At 44.3% G+C, this 12,222-nt stretch overlaps 1 protein-coding gene across 4 annotated transcripts in view; it reads right to left on the bottom strand.

Moving 5' to 3' along the window:
- The window catches only part of NCOA1 (nuclear receptor coactivator 1), a 307,488-nt gene that overhangs the window by 211,224 nt on the left and 84,042 nt on the right, over positions 1-12,222 (bottom strand). The gene's annotated exons all lie outside the window — the stretch shown is intronic.

Raw genomic sequence — 12,222 nt, 5'->3', positions numbered from 1 at the left:
GGGTAGTTCTGTCCCTGTAATTCCCAAAAGAAAAGCTTCTGGGGTTGGTTTTTCCCCCAAACGTTATTTTAAACATCTTTTTCAATTCATTATATATCATTTCCCAATAAACTTTAACCTTACTACAAGCCCACCACATATGATAAAAATAACCTTCTTTCTCTTTACATTTCCAACACTTATTTGATTTGGATTTATACACTTTTGCCAATTTTCTCAGTGTTAGGTATCATCGATATATCATTTTCATATAATTTTCTCTTAGACCGTAAGATGCTATAAATTTTATATCCATATTCCACAATTGTTCCCATGCTTCCATATCTATATTATGACCAGTATCTATTGTCCAATGTAACAATGGGGATTTTACTTGCTCATCCTTTGTCTCCCACTCCAATAATATCTTATACATTTTTACAGCACTTTAACATTACAGTCATACCTTGGGTTACAGCCACTTCAGGTTGTGGACTGCCGAAACCCGGAAGTACCAGAACGGGTTACTTCCGGGTTTCGGCAGTCGCGCATGCACAGAAGTGCTAAATTGCGCATGCGCAGAAGCGGCGAATCACAACCTGCATGTGCACAGACGCAAGTTGCGAATGCTGCTGGTTGCAAACGTGCATCCCGCACAGATCACGTTCGCAACCCGAGCGTCCACTGTAAATTCCAACAGGTCTCTCTCCAGGTGTGATATTTGTTCCCCATACCTTGCTCTCCTTTAAAACCAAGCACTCTAGCTCACCTGTCTTGGCTCTGAGGCTTCTAGCATTAGCATATAAACACACGGTGTTTCTTTCTAAATATCTCTGGCATGTGCTTTTTTTACCCTACGGCATTCTGGCCTCTTTGAATTTCTATAATTGAATTACCTGTTTTCATTACCTGTTTCTACCTTCCACCATTTGGACAATCATAAAAACACTTTCACTCATCCCTGCGGGATGATTTATCCCCAGCTGCAAGCTCCTCACCTCCTGCTGCCTTTCCCCCAGTAATAATTTTAAAAGCTGCTCTGCTACCTTTTGGATTCTGAGCAGCAACAGCCTGGTTCCATTCTGGTTCAGGTGCAGCCCGCCACTTTCGCACAGGCCTGGGTTCTTCCAAAATGTTTCCCAGTGGCTAACAAATCCCAACTCCTCCTGACACCAGCAACTCATTCATTCACACACAGAGATCCTCTCCTTTTCCTGCCAGCTGTGATGGCTATAGTCTGCCTCCACAGTTGGAGGCAAGCAATGCTTCTGAGTACCAGCTGCTGGAAACCACAAGGTAAAGGTGAATGTAAAGGTAAAGGGACCCCTGACCATTAGGTCCAGTCGTGGCCGTCTCTGGGGTTGCGGAGCTCATCTTGCTTTACTGGCCAAGGGAGCCGGCGTACAGCTTCCAGGTCATGTGGCCAGCATGACTAAGCCGCTTCTAGCGAACCAGAACAGCACACGGAAATGTCATTTATCTTCCCTCCAGAGCGGTACTTTTTTATCTACTCGCACTTTGACGTGCTTTCGAACTACTAGGTGGGCAGGAGCAGGGACCGAGCAACGGGAGGTCACTCTGTTGCGGGGATTCGAACCGCCGACCTTCTAATCGGCAAGCCCTAGGCTCTGTGGTTTAGACCACAGCGCCACCTGCATGCTCAAATCCTGTTTGCTGGCCTGCCACAGGCATCTGACTGGCCACTGTGAGAACAGGATGCTGGACAAGATGGCCCCCTTTCAGCCTGACCCAGCAGGTTTTTCTTTTGCTATTGTGAATGACAACAGTATTGCACAGAATGGCACAATATTCAAATCATGAAAGATAAAGCAGCTATCACCTTTAAGTTTAAGGCGCTCAGCTGACACTCTGCAAAAACTGGTAACCACAAAGCGAATTCTACTGATGCACCAATACTTTGGGGTTCCACAGAAACCAAACACCTTCGTGAACTTTCAGAGAGCAAATATTCCACCAATTTCCAGCTTGGGTATTCCTATGGAACCTTCCATAACCAGATTCTACAAATGAATCAACATGCCAAAAAAGGAACCCTTTGTGAGCTCTGGAAAATCACTATGGATAGGTAACAGAGTTCCATGAAAGTCTAAACAGACTTAGATAGTTGCCATTAAATATTTGCTAATTGGTTGATGAGGTAGTTAAAGTGTTTAAATAAGGTCTTTATATTGGCCACTATAACTATTTACTTTACAGAATCTGGCACTGATAATAGATAGACAAGTATGGTGCAGAATGATTTCCATAAGGCTTTTCTTGACTCATCAAATGCTCTAATCTTCTAGATTTAAAATATGCACATTAATCTTACAAATTTTATTGGCAAGGCAAACAGAGAGAAAACATGGTGCGTCAAGAAGAGGTATTTGTCAAACAGCACACTCTTGATAGTCACATTAGTGCTTCCTGGTCAATAAAGGATTAAAGTAACATGTCAGTAAATTACAGCAAATACAATCCGGTATAAACTTTTTATGGCTGTGGTTTGATTCCCACACTTGAGATACGAGAGTGAGAAAATGTGGCTAATGGTTTCCACTGAGCCCTGGAACCAAGTATGATGTTGTGGTGGCATCTCCAGAAATCCGTACAAAACTTTAGGCCCAGGCCCAGTGCACTTGAAAATTTGAACCTACCAGGTGAGGACAAATGCTTAAAACAACAAATCCATAGAACCCTGTGTACAGGAGATGACCACAGATCAGGGTTGGGGAACTGACAGCCTGTGAGTCAAAGGTGGCCCACCGGGAGCTGAAAACTGGTCTGCAAGGCTGTTCCCCCAAAACCACACTCAGCCAAGAGCTCATAGGTGGTAAAGCCAAAGCCTGCTAGATCGACTACATGACTGAGTTCCTCACAGAGAACTTGCTCTCACAGCTGATGGCTGCAGAAAGCAGATTTTGGCTCTATCGTCCATCACCACACATTACCTGGTGGGTAGTAAAACTGAATTATGGTGCTGGAGGAGACTCTTGAGAGTCCCATGGACTGCAAGAAGATCAAACCTCTCCATTCTGAAGGAAATCAGCCCTGAGTGCTCACAGGAAGGCCAGATCCAGAAGCTGAGGCTCCAGTACTTTGGCCACCTCATGAGAAGAGAAGACTCCCTGGAAAAGACCCTGATGTTGGGAAAGATGGAGGGCACAAGGAGAAGGGGACGACAGAGGACAAGATGGTTGGACAGTGTTCTCGAAGTTACCAGCATAAGTCTGACCAAACTGTGAGAGGCAGTGGAAGACAGGAGTGCCTGGCCTGCTCTGGTCCAGGGGGTCACAAAGAGTCGGACACGACTAAACGACTAAACAACAACAACAGAAAAACTGAAGCTCCAGGCATTTTAAAGCACTCTTTCCAAGCTCTGTGTACTGCACTGAAGTCCCAACTTCAGGAGTTCACATCTAAATGTGCACTTAGAATCTTCATTTTTTTAAAAAATAATCTCCTAATGCCATGTCAGCTACGATTTAACCTGAACCTAACTTTACAGAGAGAGACAGAATGAGCCAGAACAAAATTAAAATAGTTCAGAGGATTAAATACAAGAATGTGCCAATATACCGCATAAAACATGAAAAATTAGAAAAGGTTCTCAGATTCAAGTAATGTTAGAACCAGCAATTACCTCATGCTGTTTCCCACCCTTTAATTAAATCAGCAAACAAAGGAAAAATAGAAACCCTATAATGCTCCAAAGAAAACAAGGAAGATCAGGCTGCTAAGGTTCCTTCAAAAATATGAATCCCGCTTCTGGGCCTGGTTCTTACTGTTCCTTGTGTGGCAGGTCCAGAGACTATTTGGGCAATGCTCATCACTCTCTGAGCCAATCTAAGGTGAAGGTGGCGCTGTGGGTTAAAGCCTCAGCGCCTAGGACTTGCTGATCGAAAGGTCGGCGGTTCGAATCCCTGCTGCGGGGTGTGCTCCCGCTGCTCGGTCCCAGCGCCTGCCAACCTAGCAGTTCGAAAGCACCTCTGGGTGCAAGTAGATAAATAGGGACCGCTTACCAGCGGGAAGGTAAACGGCGTTTCCGTGTGCAGCTCTGGCTCGCCAGAGCAGCGATGTCACACTGGCCATGTGACCCGGAAGTGTCTCCGGACAGCGCTGGCCCCTGGCCTCTTAAGTGAGATGGGCGCACAACCCCAGAGTCTGGCAAGACTGGCCCGTACGGGCAGGGGTACCTTTACCTTTACCTTTACATCACTCTCTGAGCCAATCTAAGGTGAATTTTAACCTTAAAATGAGTCTAGGGCCATTAGCGTTCACACTAGAGCCTCACCCTGGATAGCTGCCACATACCTGCAAGACATTAGCAGACACAGCATAACACACCATAATACGGTTGGCATCACAACCCGCCACATCTCTCCTCTTTGTACTATATCAGGTGTAATGCGATTCAAAGGTCTAGCAAGGCATCTTGAGTGCCAAGAATTATAACCACCAAGGGTAAAGCAAAGGACTGTTAAGTGAAAGCAAGGTTTATTTTGAAAGACAAAAATCAATGATTATATGGAGAGAGAGAAAAGTGATAGGCGTTGCATCTAGAACTTCTGTGTAGTCTCTAGGTGTCAGATGCTGGGTGGTGGTTGCTCGTGAGTAAACAGGCAGGACTCCGACCTGTCTTTTACAGGTTTTATTGTACAAACTATTTACAGTGCAGATATACAAGGTTCATGTCCCACTTGCAGAATCCGGGAGTGGCCCCTTCCGGTTTCATAGAATCATAGAGTTGGAAGAGACCACAAGGGCCATCGAGTCCAACCCCCTGCTAAGCAGGAAACACCATCAGAGCACTGTTTACGGTAATTTTTAGGTGGAATCTTCTTTCTTGTAGTTTGGAACCATTGCTCTGTGTCCGCTTCTCTGGAGCAGCAGAAAACAACCTTTCTCCCTCCTCTATGTGACATAGAATCATAGACTCATAGAGTTGGAAGAGACCACAAGGGCCATCGAGTCCAGCCCCCTGCCAAGCAGGAAACACCATCAGAGCACTCCTGACATATGGTTGTCAAGCCTCTGCTTAAAGACCTCCAAAGAAGGAGACTCCACCACACTCCTTGGCAGCAAATTCCACTGTCGAACAGCTCTTACTGTCAGGAAGTTCTTCCTAATGTTTAGGTGGAATCTTCTTTCTTGTAGTTTGGATCCATCCTTTTACATATTTGAACATGGCTATCATATCACCCCTTGGGACGCGGGTGGCGCTGTGGGTAAAAGCCTCAGCGCCTAGGGCTTGCCGATCGAAAGGTCGGCGGTTCGAATCCCCGCGGCGGGGTGCGCTCCCGTCTTTCGGTCCCAGCGCCTGCCAACCTAGCAGTTCGAAAGCACCCCCGGGTGCAAGTAGATAAATAGGGACCGCTTTCTAGCGGGAAGGTAAACGGCATTTCCGTGTGCGGCTCTGGCTCGCCAGAGCAGCTTTGTCACGCTGGCCACGTGACCCGGAAGTGTCTTCGGACAGCGCTGGCCCCTGGCCTCTTGAGTGAGATGGGCGCACAACCCCAGAGTCTGGCAAGACTGGCCCGTACGGGCAGGGGTACCTTTACCTTTACCTTTTATCATATCACCCCTTAACCTCCTCTTCTCCAGGCTAAACATGCCCAGCTCCCTTAGCCGTTCCTCATAAGGCATCGTTTCCAGGCCTTTGACCATTTTGGTTGTCCATTTTGGTTGGGGTTTCCCCCCACCCCAACGTAAGAACTTAGACACCCCAAACCTCACCCCTCTGCGCAAGCTGGGTGACGGAAGTGGTGTCTGTGCCTTCTGGCCAGCCAGGCCAGGTGAAGCGCTTGGGCTCTCAGCAGAATCTTTGAGCCCTCTCCTCCTTTGACTGGCCCCTTCCCTCTCTTCTCCACTGGAGGTGTGGCTTTTCCCACCCAGCTGCTCCTCATAAGTTTCTGCGGCTCCCTGTATCCCAACGGCGTCCCTGCCTCCCTCCCCTGTTCCGATGGCAGTCCCCTGACACTAGGTATTAAAAAGAGAGTTAAAATTTGCTTACTGCAGAGACCAAGTTCCCTCCAACTAAGCAACCCGCAATCAGGTGCCCACAGAAAAGGTTCAGTTGAGGTGTAATAAACCTGCATGGACAAGAAATCCAGATAGCAGAATCTAATTTAAAGAGATTGGCTTCACAACAAGCGATCAGCAAGAGAACCCACACAAGCAACACTGACACAAGAGATTGTTGTTTTTGTTCCAGACACTGCAAATTTTGGATAAGATGGACTGTTTCAAGAAGTGGCAGAAAGATGTATCTAACTTTGTCTGGCAGGGCAAAAAGCCCAGAATAAAATTTAAAATTTTAACGGATGCAAAGGATAGAGGGGGCTTTGCCCTGCCGGACTTAAGACTTTATTATGAAGCAGCAGCTTTTTGCTGGTTGAAACAATGGCTACTTCTTGAGAACACAGACATCTTAGATTTAGAAGGGCATGATAATAACTTCGGCTGGCATGCATATTTATGGTATGACAAGGTAAAGGTGCACAGAGGTTTTAAAAACCACATTGTTAGGAAAGCATTGTTCAATGTATGGAATTGTTATAAAGATTTGTTGGAGAATAAAACCCCCAGGTGGTTGTCACCCCTGGAAGCCAAGGCGGTAAAAAAACTCAATATGGATTCAGATTGGCCAAAATATGGTGAAATCTTAGAATATGATGGTGAAAAGATTAAATTACAGAGTATGGAGAAATTAAAACCTAAAGTCCGAGATTGGTTACACTACCAGCAGATTAATGAGACGTTCAAGCAAGACAGGAAAGTAGGATTTCAGAAGGAGAGGTCAAAGTTAGAAACAGAATTATTGGAGCCCAATACTAAGAATTTGTCTAGAATGTATAGTTTGCTGCTGAAATGGAACACACAGGATGAAACAGTAAAATCAGCAATGATTAAATGGGCACAAGACATTGGTCATGAGATTATGTTTGCAGACTGGGAACGGTTATGGAACACAGATATTAAATTCACGGCATGTAGTGCCTTAAAAGAGAATATAATGAAAATGATCTACAGGTGGTACATGACCCCAACCAGGCTAGCAAGGATATATCATTTGCCCAATAACAATTGCTGGAAATGCAATGAATGTGAAGGAACCTTTTACCACCTTTGGTGGACCTGCCCAAAGATTAAGGCCTACTGGGAGATGATCTATAATGAAATTAAGAAAATCCTTAAGTGGACATTTGTTAAGAAACCAGAGGCTTTTCTCTTGGGCATGGTCGGCCAAACGGTACCAAGGGAAGATAGAACATTCTTCATGTATGCAACCACGGCGGCAAGAATTCTACTGGCAAAGTATTGGAAGACTCAAGAACTACCTACTCTGGAAGAATGGCAAATCAAGGTGACAGAATTTATGGGACTGGCTGAGATGACCGGCAGAATCCGTGACCAGAGGAGAGAGACGGTGGAAGAGGACTGGAGGAAGTTTAAAACTTATCTTAAGAATTATTGTAAAATTTCGGAATGTTGAGATGGCAAAGGATATGAGATACAGAATTATAGCGGTTAAATTTGAAATATGAGAAAATTTAAGGAAAAATAGCTTTGAATTTGAACGAAGGTTTGCTAAGAACTGATATTTCAAAATTAAGGATGCAGTGAAGGGGAGGTTTGGGGAAGTCACATTATGTGTCAGTTTGTATTGTTTTGTTGTTTTTGTTTTGTATGTTTTGTTATTTTTTATGTTTGTGAAAATTAATAAAAATATTTAAAAAAAAAAACACTGACACAAACTCGACACATACGCTAAGCAGAAGAACAGAAGCATTGCCACCTGAACCCACCCCACTCACCATTCCCCTCTTTCTCCCTCTTTCCTTCCTAACCGAACACTGTATGCAACACTAATGCCTCACAACAAATGAAAATGATCTGTAGAAAACACAACTTGAAAAAAGAGACAATGCACGTATTTTTGTAAACTAAGAAATCTTTAATAAAAATATATTGGGGGGGGGGGGAGAGAGAGACTGGCTTCCTGGAAGACTATTCTTCCACGCCAGGCTAAGTTTCTGAATTACATTCAATGTTTAAATTTCCTCCAAACCCTCTTCAGCAGTCTGTAATTGGCCACAAAAGTTATACGGCTGTTATTTTATGATTTAATAAATCAAGAGGCTCTTTCCAGTAGGAATTCACTTAATCAAAAAAAAAAAAAAAAAAAAAAAGCCCCTCACTCCACTTTCTTGATTGCTAATGTAATATTTTGTCTTGCTACAAAAGGGACATGCATACAAAAATAGTTATGGGCCTCATTTGCTATGCACTTTTGCAAGGAAACATTTTATCCCCCCCCCCCAATAAAGGCACACCCAACCTCAAGCCCAATGGGGCAGTCCTGGAACAACAGTACAGATGCAATTTCCAGCAGCAATCCTTAGTGGCACCTGGCACACATCACCAGCCGCATTTCCCAGTTTACGGCTGATGCTGCAGCCTTGACATATTTATACATTCCTGAACGTTTTCTGGCACGAGGACTGTTTGCCCTGCTAATTTTGTTTTGCTGCTCTCCGCAGCTGTGAACTGATGTTCCTTTAGGAGCAGGGAGGGGGGTGAAACCTGGCTTCCCCCTTGCCCTTTTCAGGGCAAATGTGAAGAGCTATTTTGTCTTCCTTGAAAAATAAAATCTTTTTAACTATATTCCTACCACATTCAAAGAAAGCAATAGAACTGCTTTATTTTTATTTATTTATTTTGCAAAAAACCTCGTTGTTAAGATCTTAAGCCTCATTGTTAAGATCTTTTAGCTGAAGCAGAAAACTCAGTAGCCACAAACAGGCATGCATATAAGTGGAATGCATATTTTTACCACGCTTTTATTTATTTATTACCAGTTATTAAAGCAATTTTTAAAAAAATCCCTGTAAATTCCATTTTCCTTCCACATCTTAATAAGGTCATTCCTTTACGATCCCCTTCCAAATTTGGGCAAGAAGGTAATGACAAGTAAAATGCAAAATTATGAATTTTACACAAGGAGAGGAGAGTCGTGATAGACCACTGCAACTCCAAGATTGATTTTTCCGCTGCCGAGAATTCTCATGTCTAGCTAACTCTCGGCTGATCAGTTGCGAGTTTGCAATTTCATGCAACACACCTGATTATGCTGATCTGGCGGACTAGCCTGGATTTGAATCTGCAAGCCCAGTTTCAAATCCATTGACCTTATCCACAGCCCCCTTTCTGCAGAAGAGAATTACAGTGGCCCGTCTTGTCATGTGAGTTGTGAGGATAACACAAAATAAGCATGAGACAGAGCTCAGTCTCAATGGATATTACAAGTGGCAAAGCACTAGATTTTATCTCCTGCTATCTGACATCCATCTGTCATGCAAAAAAAGGAAAAGAGGTGGGGTGTATGCTTTTCATTTGTACTGCAACTCCAGGAAATAGACCTGGAGCTAAGGTACGTGCTTCTCCAAAGGCAAACGGGACTGCACACTTCAGAGGACAGAAACTGCCTCAAAGATTACCCAGACAAGCACCTCCTCCCCCCAGACAGAGATTTCCCTTCCCATGCTTGCTCTCAATTCAGAGAAAATAACCCACAGGAAAATCTGCATAAAAGCCATTCAGTGAATTAAAACAATGCCCTGAACATTAAGGCTACCAAGAAACAGCTGGACAGAAACTCCTCCAAGCTAGAAGCAATCAAACTTCCCGAGGTTTCAGGGGAAGGGAAGCAAACCATTTAACATTTTTATGGGTGAGGGACTGCAAACTGACAATGCTAGCTTGCCAGCTACCTCCTTTGGGGAAAAGAAGAAGAGGAGGAGGAAACTTAACAAGACTAAACAGTTTTCAATCATGGCGTAAGGAGGGCAGGTCATCAGTGCCCATGGATTTTCAGCATCAACCGATACTCGCTGGAACACTGTTCAAACTTCAAGTTAAAGCAAAGCCTAAAATGGCTCAAGCCCAACACACCTAAGATGATCGCATCCAGCCATGTATTTTCAATCACAGGTGGCTGCTTGTCCTGAATCTTCTGGATAGGATGGTGGCGGCAGATGATGATGATGATGATGATGATTTGCATCGCCTCCTCAATCTTATTGCTTGCCCAAGTCCCTTTGAAAAACTACAACCCACAAAACCTGGTGTATTTTTGGATGACCCCTCAACCAAACGTATATATCTGGCTGCTAAGCAGAGGGCATTTTTAATTCTCCTCTTTTAAAAATAACAATGCTATGGATTGAGTACCTATTAAATAATTAGGATAATTACAGTGCCAACACCAGCTGGTGCTATATAAAGGTTCCCATATATCAATGCCATTCCTCAATGGAAGAATATTAAAAGCCTGCCATTAGTATAAAAACCTCGTTAAAGTGTATCTCAAATTTTCATTTTAGTTCTTAGATTGGGGTGGGGAACCTTCAGGCTTTGGGGGCTCCAATTTGACCAGTGAGGGCATTTCTCCCCCCCCCAAATCACACCCATCAGCTGTTGTCACTGGTGATGTCAGCTGGGGGGGGGGCTGCTTAGGAATCCTGTCTGGTCCAATCCCTTCAACCTCTGTAAAGTTTCTCTCTTTAAAAAAAAGATAAAGCAGCAAAAGCAAGGAGACCCTGTTTTCTTCTTTACTGCTGCACAACAGAGCAGTCCCTTTCAGAGCTGCTCTTTGCTTTATGCAGACCCTGGCTCTCACAGGGACTGCTCTGTCATGCAGCTATGAAGAAACAGGGACTCTTTGAAGGAGTCTCCTCACCCACCCGCCTTTAAAAACCACTGGAGCAATCTTTAAGGAGGGGAAGAGTTTGTTGCACAGAGCATTCAGCCCCCACTCAGGTAGGATCACAGGGGCTGCCTTAAAGCACGGGCCCTTTGCGCAATTAGCTTCCTGTGGCATGTGCTTTCATGGGCAACCTCCTTCACTGATTGCAACCAGTCTCTGATGACACCCGTTGCTGTCCACCCCTTAATTAGTTGGCTTTCCAGGTGCTGCAGCACTTTTGTCTGATGCCGCTGGTTTTAAGATAGCCCCTCGTTTGGAAAGTGTGGGATTAGTTACTTTCAATAAGAATGTTAACAAGTTTCTAGATAAAATAATATATTGAGTTTACAACAGTGTGGTCAACCTGCTTATAATAAAAGATATTGATGTGCTAACCAAGTTTTTTTTTTAAGCAGACCTTTAGCGTTACATATTGCTCATATAATTGAAATTTCAAAATGCATGATCTCATAGTCACTGCAAGACCTTCGCTACAATAAGCTTCCAGATTCTTATATACATATATTTAAAAATCTCTCAGTGCACATTAAATAAAGATCTGCATAATTTCATGAGCACAAGACACAATGCCCACATTTATAATTGAAATCAAATTTCTTTCACTCAGTTCTCATTCACTGAAGACTGAAAGGTTTGTTAATGTGTTAGGTCTCTCTGTCAGATTGCTTAAAAGCCTGGAGTTGTTTCTCCACCCAACCTTGAAGACTTTTCAGTATTTACTGTGAACGAAGCCAAGCAGTCACCTCTGGTTCTTATAAATGTTAACACGAACATGCAGGGAAAGGGGAGACTCTTTTCAAAGCTAACCGAATTATGCTCACCACTGAGCTGAGGACTGTTCCAAGAAGAAAGCATCTCGTTAGCTACCTTACTAAACATCTTAATATTGTCTAAACAAACCTCCCAGCAATTTATTCTGTTCACACTTTGTAGGCAACGAAGCGAAGTGCCTTTTCCTTGCACCCCCTCTCTCCAATCTGAGACACCCAACATATGGCTGAGTGCGAGTGAGCTGCATGCAGCTCCCGTGTAAAGCACACACACAAAAAACACAAGACGCAGAATGTAAGGAAATGGAGTGATCACTTGGGGGACCAAGTTTCAGTGCCTCTCTCAGATTCTGTCCCCACGGCCTGTGGTCTCTGCACACAGAGTTCTTTCTGCAGGATAAAAAGGGTAAAGGATCCCCTGACCATTAGGTCTAGTCGTGGCCGACTCTGGGGTTGCGGCGCTCATATCACTTTATTGGCCGAGGGAGCCGGCGTACAGCTTCCAGGTCATGTGGCCAGCATGACAAAGCCGCTTCTGGCGAACCAGAGCAGTGCACAGAAACACCGTTTACCTTCCCGCCGGAGCAGTACCAATTTATCTACTTGCACTTTGAGGTGCTTTCGAACTGCTAGGTTGGCAGGAGCAGGGACCGAGCAACGGGAGCTCACCCAGTCGCCGGGATTCGAACCGCCGACCTTCTTATC

The sequence above is a fragment of the Podarcis melisellensis genome, assembly GCF_964234715.1.
Source record: "Podarcis melisellensis genome assembly, chromosome: 3".
NCBI lineage: Eukaryota > Metazoa > Chordata > Lepidosauria > Squamata > Lacertidae > Podarcis > Podarcis melisellensis.
The sequence above is the reverse complement of the archived record's forward strand: the minus strand, read 5'-3'. Positions and strand labels throughout refer to the sequence as shown.